This window comes from Anabrus simplex, chromosome 2 (genome assembly GCF_040414725.1).
Source record: "Anabrus simplex isolate iqAnaSimp1 chromosome 2, ASM4041472v1, whole genome shotgun sequence".
Taxonomy (NCBI): Eukaryota; Metazoa; Arthropoda; class Insecta; order Orthoptera; family Tettigoniidae; genus Anabrus; species Anabrus simplex.
This window is the reverse complement of record NC_090266.1, coordinates 799,435,694-799,451,272: the sequence shown is the minus strand read 5'-3', so window position 1 is coordinate 799,451,272 and position 15,579 is coordinate 799,435,694.

Genomic DNA, 15,579 nt, shown 5'->3' with positions numbered 1-15,579 from the left:
TCTTCTCTTGGTGTACATGTGGAAAAAAAGATTTCATTCATCATAATTTGTCACCAACAGATATTCATGGTATAATTATTTTCATTATTGCACTAAGAATTGTCATGGATCTTGTGTACCTCTTTATAATTTAGTTCCCCCAAAAATTACTTGTTTAAATTAAGAAAAATTCTGATAAGTGTCAACATTCAACTTCTGAGGACAGGTTTACCAAAATAATGTGCAAAATTCAATCCTGGGAATGGATATGGAAGAGAACATGAGCAACCAATTTTTAGTAGACAAATAACTGAATTTCACAAAGCTTATAAGTGCAAATTTACCACTGAAGACACTTTATATAGATATTCCAAAGTGATTTAATACTGGTGTTTTATCCTTTAATTTGATTATACCAATCCTAGAATATTTTGTGTTAACCTACATCATGAGGTTGATGTGCATTAATCTGGAATGCAGCTCAGTCTTTGTGAATGTTATAGAATTAATTTAAATGAGGAGTTGAATATTATTAAAAAATTCTAATACTTCAGATTAGAAGATTAGCACTCTCTATATATGTAAAAATATATGGATTACTTTCTTTTGGTCAACCATTAGGTGACACTTACTTCCCCTTGCCTGGAAAGACAATCAATTACCTCACACATTTCATTCACTTGGAAGCATGGTTCTTTATTACAACCTTGCTGTTAAAAGAAAAATTTGTTTGTGAACATAATGATCTAAAGGGTACAATGCAGTTTTTCAAGGAAAATCTAATGTTATTCTTTGTAATTGGCTAAGAATTATTTTATCATATACTCTTACGATCTGTATTATTACATGTTAAGTTTTATTACACATGCACTGATTGTTAGATGGCTCACTCAGTGTCGTTCTGTAAATGATACATTTCAACTATCATTATAACAATTAGCCGAGAGGATCCAGTGAGCTGACCACACAACACCTCGTAATCTGCAGGCCTTCGGGTTGAGCAGAGGTCGCTCGGTAGGCCATGGCCCTTTGGGACTGTTGCGTCATGGGGTTTGGTCTTGTAAAACAATTAGGTCAGCATCTTGTGTGAATACTTCATATGAACTATATGGCTGATGTACTGTATTTGCATATATATTGATGTCTTTTCAAGACTTGAATTCTGAGCATGAGTTGTATTTTGATATTTTGGTTCTTTCTTTGTATTTGCTGGATTTTAGTTAGTTATGCTCACATCAGATCATGTATTATCTTCATTACAAAAGCTAACTGAGCTGATAACCTCCAACAATCTGTACATTATTTGGTGCTGTTTGAATTTAAATGGTTAATTGTACAATGTAATTCTCTTTTATACATTACGAGTAAAATAATGATCAAATGGCAATTTTGAAGTGAAAAAAAAATCATATTTAAATATCTTCAGAACTACTTCACTACAATAAAAAATTCTTATATCTATTTTATTCCATGGTTAAAGATAATTTTTTGAATGTTTTTACTCTTCATAATTGAATATGAAAGAATGTTTCAGTCCCATGTGAAACATTATTTTTTCAACATGGAAACCCACAAAGAAACTTGCAGTCTGGTCAATTATTTTAGACTGTTATGTTCACAAGCAGTATGTCAACATTTTTTAAGAAACACTGTAAATGGTTTATCAACTGTTCTGAATGTGTTGAATGGAATGTGACAGATTTGTTTTAGTTTTATGACATGATATTATCAGTAGAATTTTCGAAACAGTTTCAGTATTAAAAAATAACTTTCAGTACAACAAAGATACTATTTTGATGGTATGGTTATCTACTCACAATCAGATCAATTCTGGACATCATACAAGTTATGGATATCACCCACAGTGTACGCTTTGATTAAGATAGACTGCATTACAGGTGTTCCAAGGTTATTGTAGTTTGGAAATTTTTAAGTAGCTTACAGGTAGAATGTTAAGCATGTAGAGTTAGAATTAGAAAGTATATTAAATGTTTTAAAAAATATGAAAATTGGAGAGAAATATGTTATAAATCGAATATTTTTATCAACTTCATTATAGGATGTGGAATGGTATAACTTATGATAGGTAAAGTGGAGATGTTTGAGGAATGTAGGGCACTGGCAAGAAATAGAATTAAGATCTGAAATTGCTAGAATGCTTCATTTTATGAATATAACAGATTAAAAGTTCAATCTGAAGTGTAGACTGGAGAGGACAGATGGTTAACATTTTTGGAATGAAATTTAGTCTATTCCTTTATATGTGAGGTTTTAACAATGAAAATGGAAAATGAATACCAGTATAACATATTTTCAAGTTATGGCCATTTTTATAATCTGTAAAATATTCCTGAAAGTTTCTCAAATATTTAAGAAATATAAAAGAAAGATGAATGGAAATAGTAATTTAGTTTTATCATAAGGATGACCTGTCAAGATAAAATAATATCTAGGATAATTTGGAGTTGATCATAGTGGTGAAAGGCAGAAAATATTATGAATAAACAATAAAGATGAACTCCATCTGAAGTGATATTCACTAACCTGAGAAATGGACATAAGTTCAAGTATAATTCATCAACTTTGTGTGAGCCCCCTTAGCTTTCTTTAGTATTACCATATCTCAGAAATAACATCACTATATTTACTTGAACTTGGCAGACATTTGCTGAAAAAATACTCCTATGTGAACATCATCTTTGATTGACATACTGAGTCTGTTACTCCAGGTCAGGGTACCTGTAATTGCCGTTGTTCTGTTATGTCTTATACCTAAACTGGAGAGTCATTTGCATTTATTTCTCTTCCTCAAAATTTCCAATACATGTAAGGGCACTATATTGTAGGTTATGTGTTTGACATGCCTGCCTTAAACAGAAATAATTACATGGTACCACAGTACATAACACACTGGAAAGATAGGTTAGGAGAATTTTTCATGTTACAATGAGAGTAGAACATTCTGAATCCTCTCCTTAACAGATAAAGATGTAGCTCATTATTGCTTCAGTCTTCTTGATCTTGTAAGCAGTTCACCCACTCTTTCTTACACTACAATATGTTATGCCGACCTGACCTCTTAATTGTTTCCTCTTTCCATACAGTTTTGCGTCTCCTTGCAGCATGTACATTCAGTGATGTATGTCACTCATTCATTCAGAAATTTTGATGCGCCTTACATTACCTTGTGCAGAAAGAGCAATTATATGGCTCTCCCAGCACCTCCTGGAACTTAGCTTAAGTTTCTGTTTGTGCCACTGCTTCCAATGAAAATTGTTTAGACTCCTTTTAAACAGTTGAGAATCAATACAATTTCTTCTTGAGATAGGCTGGTGTTGCTCATAAGGATATTTCACAAGCTAGAACCATAGGAACTATGTATTATAAATAAATTCACAGTGAAACTCACAATTTGTGTTAAGTACCTGGTAATAAATATATATTTTTCTTGAATGACTTTATGGGGAAAAGGAATATACCTAATTCAAGCATGGGTAATTTGTGAGTAAACCCCAGAGTACAGAGTTTTATAGGAATGAATATTGTGATAGGTAGAGGTAGAATATGGAGTGATCACTTGCTGTTGGAAGTAGGACACTTAGTTGAGAGAGTTTGTTATGTAATATACAGACCAGATGATTCTGGGTCTGGAACTTATAGATTTTCAAAGAGAGGCAGATTTAGGAACCATAGACTAGTATGTAAATAATTTATTTGTGCATTGTTGGTGCTTTATTGTAGGTGCATGGGACCTCCTAGTCAACAGTCCCAAATTCCTTTAATTATCCTGCATGGTTTCTTATAATTAGGTGGGGCTAGAAATGGAGGAAATTGGTGTTAACATTAGGTATGGTACTGTACTCTACCATTCTGTCATTCAGCGGGAGAAAATAGGAAACGTCTAGTAGGAATGCCAAGAATGGGGTATGAAAATACTTCTCTTTTAATTGTCCTCATAAGACTGTGTTTCCTGTTTTGATAACAGTACTAAGTTATAAATCGTAAAATGTGTACATGGGAAACAAACCTAGGTTCAGTTCACAAGGCTGATAAGCTAAACTCTGGACCACAGTAGCAATTGCTTAGTGGTTTGTGTAAGACTGCCTTTTTATATTTGTATGCACTGTAAGTTCAGTATGTTAATGAAACCACCAACATCCTACAAGAATATAAAAAATAGTCACAAATTGATAAAAATCATCAGATTAACAGATATTAGAATTGGAAAAACATGAATGATTTATAATTTTATTAATTTTAATGTTCTAGGAGATATGATAGGAAAGTTACTAGCCTAGAAGTGTCTGACAGATTATTATGTGACAGAATTGTTTGAGTTTTATGAGATAATATTATCAGTAGAATTTTCAAAACAGTTTCAGTATAAAAAAATAACTTTCAGTACAACAAAGATACTATTTTGATGGTATTTCAAAAACTATCTAGGTAAGCGATTGGAAAGATAATTGGCCTGTCTGTGATTATTGGATTCTCTGTAGCTTACACTACCAGTATGTAATGACTAATTTTACACATAAATTATACACTTCAGTTGGAATCTTAATAGGACCTGTGAAATGAGTGGTGGACAGTATGAAGTTATAACAAAATACCTCTATAATCTTGATTTCCCCCTTATTTATACACTAGTTCTTAATCATCAACAATCAACCAGTCACCACTGATCTGCATTTAGGGCAGTTGCCCAGGTGTCACATTTGCTAGACTATCAGCTGTGTACCTGGTTGTTTCTTATTTCAGGGAATTTGGAAATTAATGGACATTTCCCTTGGTAAATTTTACCAATCACTAAAACCTCTCCCTGTAAATGAATATTAAGCCCAATTTGTACTCCTGAATCCAACTTTATCTTCATATTGTGATATTTCTACATTTACAAATGCCATGCAATCTTATTTGTCTACTAATGTCATTCCACAACATATCTCCACTAATAGCTCAGAACATACCATTTAGTTGAGCAGCTCATCTCTTTTCTCCCAAGTCTTCCAAGCTTGAAGTTTGTAATATTTTTGTAACACTCCTCTTTAGTTGGAAATCACCCAGAACAAATCATGCTGCTTTTCTATGAACTTTTTCCAGTTCCCGAATGAAGTAATCCTGGTGAGGGTCCCATACACTGGAAACATACAATACTCTAATTGCTGTCTTAACAGGCACTTATATGCCCTCACCTTTACATCCTTACTACAACCCCTAAGCACCCTCATAACAATAGGAGATCTGTAACCTTTATTTACAGTCCTGTTTATGTGATTACCTCACTTGAGATCAATGCAGTAATTAAAGCTAAGCTGAAAGGATTTTTCCTCTTGGTGAAATACATAATCTGACTTTTTACCCAGTTTACTATCATACCATTGCCTGCTGTCCATCTCACAATACTGTCAAGCTCTTTTTTAGGATATTCACAATCCTCTAACTTATTTATTACTCTATACAGTATAACATCACTTGCAAAAGGCCTTATCTCTGATTCCAGCTCTTTACTAGTATCCTTTATATATATACAAGAAAAAATGGCCTATAATACTGCTTTAAGGAACTCCCCCTTTAATGATTAGAGGATCTGACCTATTCTCTGAATTCTTTTTTCCTAGAAATGTAGCCATCCATTCAGTCACTCTTTTGTTTAGTCCTATTGCACTTATTTCCGTATGAAAAGTCTTGGATAGGTCAATAGGAAGACAGTCCATTTGACCTCCTGAAACTAAGATATCTGCTATATCTTGCTGGAATCCTACAAGTTGAGCTCCAGTGGAATAACGTTTCCTAAACCTGAATAGCCTCCTATGAGGGCGAATCAAAAAGTAACATACACTTCCAAGTTATGGCGATTTATGAAATCACCTACACATAGGCAACACAGCTATGACAACATACAATGTAAGTTTACTTTTCCACAAATTCCCCAAAAGACTGTAAACATTTCTCGGAATGGTCAACCAACTTTTCGATTCCGGATGGGTATAAATCACCACCAGCGCTATGTAACCATCTGGAGACAGCTGTTTTCACCTCCTGATAATTTCAGAATCATTGTCCACTGAGATTCTTTTTTCAAATTACCGAAAACACGATAATAGCATTGCACTAAGTCTGGACTGTATGGAGGATGTTGCCATACCTCCCACTTGAATCACTGCAACAGTTCGGAAGTTTGGTGGCCCATGTGAGGTGTTGCATTGTCGTGCAATAAATTCACACTGGTGCTTAATTTTCCCTGCTGCTTTCCTTTAATTGCCTTACACAACCGGTTCAACATTTCGCAATATGAATCCAAGTTGACTGTCGTGCTTTCCGGCATAAATTCCACGTGAACCATACCCTCCACGTCAAAGAACACCGTCGTCATTACCTTTCCTGCTGAAGGTTGAACCTTGGCCTTCTTTTGTGGTGGTGATATGGTGTGTACCCATTCCATCGATGTCCTCTTTGTTGTGGAGGGTGAAGTGGTGGACCCATGTTCCATCCCCTGTTATGATTTGCCACAGAAACTCTCTGTAAAAATGCCAGTGACGATTGGAAATGTTGTCCCTTGTGGCCATCGGTGAGCAGATATGGGATCCATCATTTGACACAGTTTATGAAATCTAAGGTCCTGGCGAACAATGGAGAACACACTGCTATATGAAATGTTCAGCATGCTGGCAATTTCCTGCAGTGTTATGAGCTGATTCTCTCTAATTATCCCATCCACACAGTCAATATTTGCAGTGGTACTGGACGTTGCAGGCCTGCCTTCACAGTATTTGTCCGTGAGATCCGTGCATCTGGCAACAAATTGCTTACACCACGTTACAATACCTGGGTGGGAAATTGCACGCTCACCATATACAGCAGTGATCCCATGATGAATGTCCTTGCAAATGAGCCGTTCAGCCCACAGAAATCTGATCATTGCACACGCGTCCAATTTGGAGTGAACGTCCAGTTGATGCACCATTGAGCCTAGCCTGCTCTGCACACATAACATGATGGGATACCACACCAACCTTCCTATTGGATGGGTCATCATTGGCCATGGTCGTGACACACCAGCGGGCTCCCATGGTGAGCTAGTGTAACTTACTTTTTGATTCACCCTCATATCAAACCAGTTCATAATTTTTCAAAGATGTCTAATATAATCAGAAAGAATGCTTTCCAATAGCTTTATTGCAATACATGACAATGTGACCGACCTGCAATTATCTGCTTTAAGTTTACCACTCACAGAGGGGTATGTTAGCGACTAGCCATTCATTTGGCATGGATCCCTCATGCAAGCAGTACCGGTAATAAAAAAGGTGCTTCAGATGTGGTAGTATATCCCAACCCATTTCCTTACATTATCCTTGTAACCAACAATCTTTACATACTGCTTACTGAATTCTTCTGGCTTCTGTAAATCCTCACATTCTTCTTGAGAAATCTTGGGAACTGGGTTTTTAGGATCTATTGGCTAACGTGGATACTGGTTAACTGCTGTCATCATCAAAATCATAATTTCCAGTCAATGTTTTAGCCTTGTAGAAGAAAATTAGAAAACATTCAAATCTTGCAATAAATAAATAATTTCAAGTAGTGAGCACTATGAAGGGATCATGTGTTTCAAATTTATTCATGGATATTGTCAGGTAGGTACAGTATATGAGAGTTATATGTGTTGATTTAAATATAGGAAATATTGACTAGGTTAATTTAGTAATTATGTGAAGAAAAGAATTGACCAAAAATTGAGCATAGAACAATTTAATTGGAAACAAAGACTTTCATTCCAAGCACTGATAGGTATGAGACTTTTTTGATGGTGGTGATATGTATGTTGTTATTCACATCTTGCATGGATGGTTCTCACATCTAAAATTTATCTAAAATAATTTGCATGGTTCTGAATTTTATGCTATCGCCCAGATCTTAGTAACAAGAAAATTATTTATTTAGAAATAGGTCAGCACTCTACACTCATGACAAATTCCAGAAAACAGGAAGCAACTCCCACTGGTTGACCTTTAATAACTTCCTTTCTTCTTATATTTATTAAAATAATAATGGTACGATATGTTATACTATAAATGCATTAAAATAAAGGGAAAATAATTCTGCTCTATTTATCTAAAGAAGAATAAGAGAATTTCTCCAACATATTATAGGCATCCTTTTATCCTGCACTGTTGTTGGGCCTACCGTACTATAACTCCTTAACTTTTTCTTGATTTAATTATTTATTTTCAGGAGTATTTGTCTGACGTTATCTTCCATAATAAAAATGTACATTAGAAGATTTCTTTTACTTTTGAGTCATTTGTTAAATGTAGTCCACTGTTACCTATTTTATTCCTATAAATTATTTATGGTGAAGATTATGCTTGAATTCCAGGTAATAACTTGAATTATTTAGCTTATTTCATATCTAATATCTATATTTGATTTTTCATGAAGCTCAATTTTTACCTGTTTATTGTCTTTACTTTTGATTCAGTGACCAGTTAAGAACTTAAAATCAGTGATAAAGGGTAACATTCAGGAAAGATATTAACTCCTAGCGGTGAGTTTACAAAAGACTCTTCATAATTAGCCTACATTAAGAAGAAAATTTAGCTGAACTAGTTATTTCTAACCCTTGACTTAATCAGCTAGTGGTGCATTCAGGAATTATTTCTTGGAAGATCTTCAAGTACGGTATTGAAAGTTTTGGATGTAAAATTACCCATTCACATAAAAAATTCTACACTTACTTTGTAGTTTAAGATTAATTTGACAGTATTCTTTAAAGTAATAATCTGTGATAGTGTTACCTTTATGAAACACCGGTTCCTGGGTGACCTCTGAAGTTAAGCAAGTCAAACTCTTGCTGGAGGGGAGGGATGGTTTAGCAGGAAATAACTCTCACCTTACTTGCTCAGGAAAGCCTCCATTGAGGTTCAAGATCTATTTACATGGAAGAACATGCTCTTATCTATATGTTAATATTGATTGTTATAGTTTAAAACCTGAATGTTGCTATTGAAGAATAATTCCATTTCTTGTGATTTTGGAAGTTAACATGGGAGAATTTTACCTCAATTATTCATGTGTAAATATGTATATAGTAGAATGTCAGTTGATAGGAAGGATCATAATTTAATGATGTGGAGCAGATAATCGAGGATGATGTCAGCTCCTATTTTGAGTCAAAACCAACAAATAAGAAGGCATATTACAAGTGGTTCAGATATTCTTCATTCACTCCTGTGATGATTCCTGTGCATGATCTAAAATATTTACTTCTTGCAATGCTTACTTTCATAACCAAAATAAAGAGACATTGTATAGATATTAAATATAAATAATTGTACCGGTACTAAGTTACATGTTTGGAAGCAACGATCAGTTTTTACACAGATGCTAATATGGTGTACATCAATTAGTGAAGAATACGTGAGTTTCTTTCATAAATGAATACTATTGCACAAGCTTCTAATATTGGGAAAAATCATTAAAAAATATAATAGCACTTAAATAGACTCTAAGTAATATTATTTGTAATATAGGAATCCTCATCAATAGATACTACCTACATTCTGCATTAAGCCGATGTCTAGACTGACTACTGGGATTGTGAATAGAAGTCACTTACCTAACCTGAAAAGTATGAAATGTGATACCAAAATACTGATATTATATTCATTTTCTTTGTATGTCAGATGATAATATTTTATTTAATATAAAATATCTGTTATTGTCATGCTGTAGCCTCTGTACTTAATATTATTAATGGTGGCAAATATCTCATGTAATTTAGCATGGCTCCTTGCATTGTAAAGTCAGTTAAGAACTCCAGGTCAAGGGGAAATATTCATTGAATTGGAGGGGAAAATATCTTCTCACTTTTTATATGGTCTCTAACAATGTATACATATCCAGCCCAGTGCTTGACAACTTTTAAACATTGATATGCCAGTTCAACAGGGTATGTCTCTTAGCATTCAATGACATTTTTAAATAATATTTAAAAAATCTCCCAAGGTGTGGTATATTGCTCTTCCTTTGATTATAAAAGAAATCTCTATTATTATTCATGTTAAACTCTGTCATGATAGCATGTTCAATAATAATAGAAATTTGACCCCTCCTCATCCATTGATGTAAAAGTATGTTATTTGTGCAAGATATTCCATTGGAAGAAGAATACATGGTGTAAATTAAAAAAAAGTGTGCAACTGTCAAGGAAAGAGCCAGTATGGTGATCCTGACTTTTTTAAGAGTTGAGGATATTAAAGAGTATATTCTCATAATGAAACCAAAGTTCCTATTAAATTTTTATAAGTATGATAAATGATTAAATGTATGTGTTAATAAGAGTATACATAAGAGCAGAAGTATATTAAAATATATATTTCATAAGCAGTTGAGGAAAAAACCAGTTTTCTGCTATAAAAATGTAGTGTATGGTATAGCAATGTGTGTATAAAAAGTTTTAAAAACATTTCTGTGTAATACCATGTGGATGTAGATGTCATCTAAATAAACAAGTGATATGTAGATGTAACTTGTGTTTATAAATCATTGATGAAACATGACAGAGGGGAATTACATTTTCCTGAGTATTAAATTTAAAATGCCATTAAAAATAACACTTAATGGAAATGGTATATGAGTATAAGAAGTGATTCTCATTGAATTCTTTTATTTTCCATATGCTTCATACACTTTATTGATGATAATTGAATTCAAGAAGTGAAAATTACCATTCCTGTTTGAGAGTGACAGTATGGGTTGCACTTGACTTAAAGAGCGGGTTGATCCAGGTTAAGTAAATTAGATTTTTAGAAGTTCAAATTTGGTCTCAAATATTAGTGATTTTGATGGCAGATTCAAGCAGTCATACTAGCATTATTAACAAATTCAATACCAGTATATTTTTATGACTACAATTCCTTTTATATTTCAAATAATGGAGTATTCCAGAATGGTCTACATTTCTTCAATATTTATTGGCTTTCAAGTACTGAATCATACAATGCAACATATAGTGACAGGTATTATATCCAATTTACTTATAAATAAGAATCTACTGCAAGAATTTAGTGGGGGGATGTGAAAAGTGCACCACAAGAACAGTGACAGTTATGTGAATTTATCAAGTAGACCTACTGTACGTCCTGCAGATTCATGAAAAGTTATTAGATATATAAGAATCTCAAAAGTGATTCTTCAATCATTTCTTGTTCAGTTATTCATTCTAGTTCAGATATTGTGATTTCATTTTATAAAAGATTACATTAAATGTCTGTGAAGTTACTGCATTCTTACTAGAGCTCTGAAGTTGAGGAGTAATCTGTTTCTTTTTCAATTGGCTTTACGTTGCACCGACACAGATAGGTCTTATGGCGACGATAGGATCAGAAATGGCTAGGAGTGGGAAGGAAGTGGCCATGGCCTTCAATCAATCAATCAATCAATCAATCAATCAATCAATCAATCAATCAATCAATCAATCAATCAATCAATCAATCAATCAATCAATCAATCAATCAATCAATGCAATCTGCATTTAGGCAGTCGTCCAGGTGGCAGATTCACTATCTATTGTTTTCCTTAACTTTTCTTTATCGATTGCAAAGAAATAGGAAATTTATTGAACATCTCCCTTGGTAAGTTATTCCAATCCCAACTCCCCTTCCTATAAACAAATATTAACCCCAATTTGTCCTCTTGAATTCCAGATTTATATTCACATTGTCATCTTCCCTAATTTTAAAGATATCACTCAAACTTATTCATCTACTAATGTCATTCCATGCCATCTCTCCACTGACAGCTCGGAACATACCGCTTAGTACATTTTACGAACTTCTTCGTATAGATCCGTATTGATAGAGTTAAAACTAAGGAACAATGTTAGGTTTTGGTCCACCCAAACAATACACATCACTTTACAAGTGAAAAACTATTTAATTAAAATCATATTAAAGGGACATGTTTCGTCTCTGTTTGAGACTTCATCAGCCATAAAATCACGTGGTAGATTACAAAATCTCATTTTTCAGAAATTGAAACAAATAGGAATCCCAATGCCTTTTTAGGGATTATTTGAGAAATGCAAAAGGTAAATAAATATATATACATTATTTATACTAACTGACCTCACTTCATGCAAATATGTCCCTAATATTTAATATGTTTTTTAATTAAATACCATAGTTTTTCCTTGTAAAGTGATGTGTATTGATAAGGCAGACCAAAACCCAACATTGTTTCTTAGTTTTTACATACTACTTAGTCAAGCAGCTTGTCTCCTTTCTCCCAAGTCTTCCCAGCTCAAACTTTGCAACATTTTTGTAATGCTACTCTTTTGTCAGAAATCACCCAGAACAAATCGAGCTGCTTTTCTTAGGATTTTTCCAGTTCTTGAATCAAGTAATTCTGGTGATAGCCCAATACACTGGAACCAAACTCTAGCTGGTGTCTTACCAGAGACTTACATGCCTTCTCTTTTAATTCCTTATTACAACACCTAAATACCCTCATAACCATGTGCAGAGATCTGTGCCCCTTATTTACAATCATGTAATGTGATTACCTCAATAAAGATCTTTCCATATGCGAAGACCTAGGTACTTACAGCGATCTCAATAAGGAACTTTCATCACCTCAATGCAGTAATTAAAACTGAGAGGACATTTCCTATTTATGAAACTCACAACCCTGTTTATCATCATACCATTGCCTACTGTCCATCTCACAACATTATCGAGGTCATTTTGCAGTTGCTCACAATCTTGTAATTTATTTATTACTCTGTACAGAATAACATCATCCGCAAAAAGCCTTATCACTGATTCCACTTCTTTACACATATCATTGATATATATATATAAGAAAACGTAAATGTCCATTAATACTGCCTTGAGGAATTCCCCGCTTAATTATTACAGGGACAGATAAATCTTCGTCTATTCTAATTCTCTGAGATCCCTTTCCTAGAAATATAGCAACCCATTCACTCACGCTTATGTCTAGCCCATTTGCACTAATTTTTGCCAGTAGTCTTGCATGATCCACCCTATCAAATGCCTTAGATAGGTCAATCGTGATACAGTCCATTTGACCTCCTGAATCCAGGATATCTATATATATAAAATAGCTTGTCCTGACTAACTGACTGACTGATTCATCATCGCAGAGCCAAAACTACTGGACATAAAGAAATGAAGTTTTGAGGATATATTCATATTAAGATGTAGGTGCTCGCTAAGAGAGGGTTTTTGGATATTCCGTCGCTAAGGGGGGTGAAATTTTAAAATGAGTGTATCTATATCTCAAAACTTTAAAAGTTTACAGATGTAAAAATTGGTATTTAGAATCTTCATTAAAAATAAGGACACACGTATTTTTTGTATTCAGAAAATCCCAGTAGGAGGGGTGAAAAAGGGTGAAAAATTGGTTGAATGCGTTTAATCAGGATTCCGGTTCTTATATCTCAGAAACTGAAGATATTACAGACCTGGAAATTGGTCCTTATGATCTCTTTTAAAAATAAAGAAACACGTATTTTTTTGTTTTTGAAAAACCAATTAATAGGAGGGTGGAAAGGGGGTGAAATTTTTAAAATGAGTGCATCCATATATCAAAACTTATAAAGTTTACAGATGTAAAAATTGGTATTTAGAATCTTCATTAAAAATTAAGAAACACGTATTTTTTGTTTTCGGAAAATCCCAATAGGAGGGGTGAAAAGGGGTGAAAAATAGGATGAATGCCTTTAATGAGGACACTTATATTTCAGAAACTGAAAATATTATAGACCTGAAAATTGGTGTTTGGGATCTCCTTTAAAAATAAAGAAACACGTATTTTTTTGTTTTTGGAAAATCCAATTAATGGGGGTGAAAAGGGGGTGAATTTTTAAAATGAGTGTATCTATATTCAAAACTTTTAAAGTTTATAGATGTAAAAATTGGTATTTAGAATCTCCTTTAAAAATAAAGAAACCCGTATTTTTTGTTTTCGGAAAATCCCAATAGGGAGGGTGGAAAAGGGTGAAAGAAGTGTTGAATGCCTTTAATGAGGCTACTTATATTTCAGAACCTGAAGATGGCCTGAAAATTGGTGTTTGGGATCTCCTCTAAGAATAAAAAACACGTATTTTTGTTTTTGGAAAATCCAATTAATGGGGGGGATGAAAAGGGGGTGATTTTTTAAAATGAGAGTACCTATATCTCAACACTTTTAAAGATTATAGATGTAAAAATTAGTATTTAGAACCTCCTTTAAAAATAAAGAAACACGTATTTTTTTGATTTCAGAAAATCCCAATAGGAAGGGTGGAAAAGGGTGAAAAAATGGGTTTATTGCTTTTAATGAGGCTACTTATATTTCAGAACCTGAAGATATTACAGATCTGAAAATTGGTATTTGGGATCTACTTTAAAAATAAAGAAACAGGTATTTTTTCGTTTTTGGAAAATCCAAATAATGCGGGGTGAAAAGGGGGAGAATTTTTAAAATGAGTGTGTCTACATCATAAACTTTAAAAGTTTACAGATGTAAAAAAATTGTAATTAGAATCTCCTTTAAAAATAAAGGAAACGTACTTTTTGTTTTGGAAAATCCAATTAATGGCGGTTAAACAGGAGTGACAAATTGGGGTGAATTTTTGAAAGACTATATCTACAGAATATCTGAGAAACGTAAAATGTTACAGACATAAAAAGTGTGTATTTGGAATCTCCTGTAAATGTAAAGAAACATAAGTGATTTTTTTTGGAAACTCCATTTAAGGGTAACTAAAAAGGGGTGAAATTTTTAAATTAGAATTTCTACAGTATCTCAAAAAACTCAACACGTTACAGAAGTAAAAAATGGTATTTTTAAATCTCTATTAAAAATAAGGAAACGTGTGTTTTTAGTTTTCGGAAATACCACTTGGGTGGGGGTGGGGGGGGGTAAAAGTGACTGAAAATGGTGTTGAATTCTTTTAATTAGGCTACTGATATCTCAAAAATGAAGATCTTACAGACGTGAAATTTGATATTTGGAATCTGCTTTAAAAGTAAAGAAACACGTATTCTCGGAAAATCCAATGAGATGGGGGGGGGGGGGTTTGAAAGAATTGAAAAATTAATTGACTTAATTGTATGAGAATACATACATCTAATAAAAACTAAAGTTGTTACGGACGTGACCATTGGTATTTGGATCTCCTTTAAAAACAAAGAAAAACGCGTTTTGGAGAGAACACATCTTGGGGGGCGGGAGTGAAAAAAGTTTAATTCCTTTCATGAGGACACATAAATCAAAAACCGAAGAAGTTAGAGTCATGATAATTGGTATTTAGAATATCCTTTACTATTAAGGGAACAGTATTTTTTGCCAGATAATTCACTTGGGGGGGGGAGGGGGGAGAATTGTGGAAGGAAGTGAAAGAAAGTGAATTTATGTTATGTTTCTTTACATTTACAGGAGATTCCAAATACACACTTTTTACGTCTGTAACATTTTACGTTTCTCAGATATTCTGTAGATATAGTCTTTCAAAAAATTCACCCCAATTTGTCACTCCTGTTTAACCGCCATTAATTGAATTTACCAAAAACAAAAAATACGTGTTCC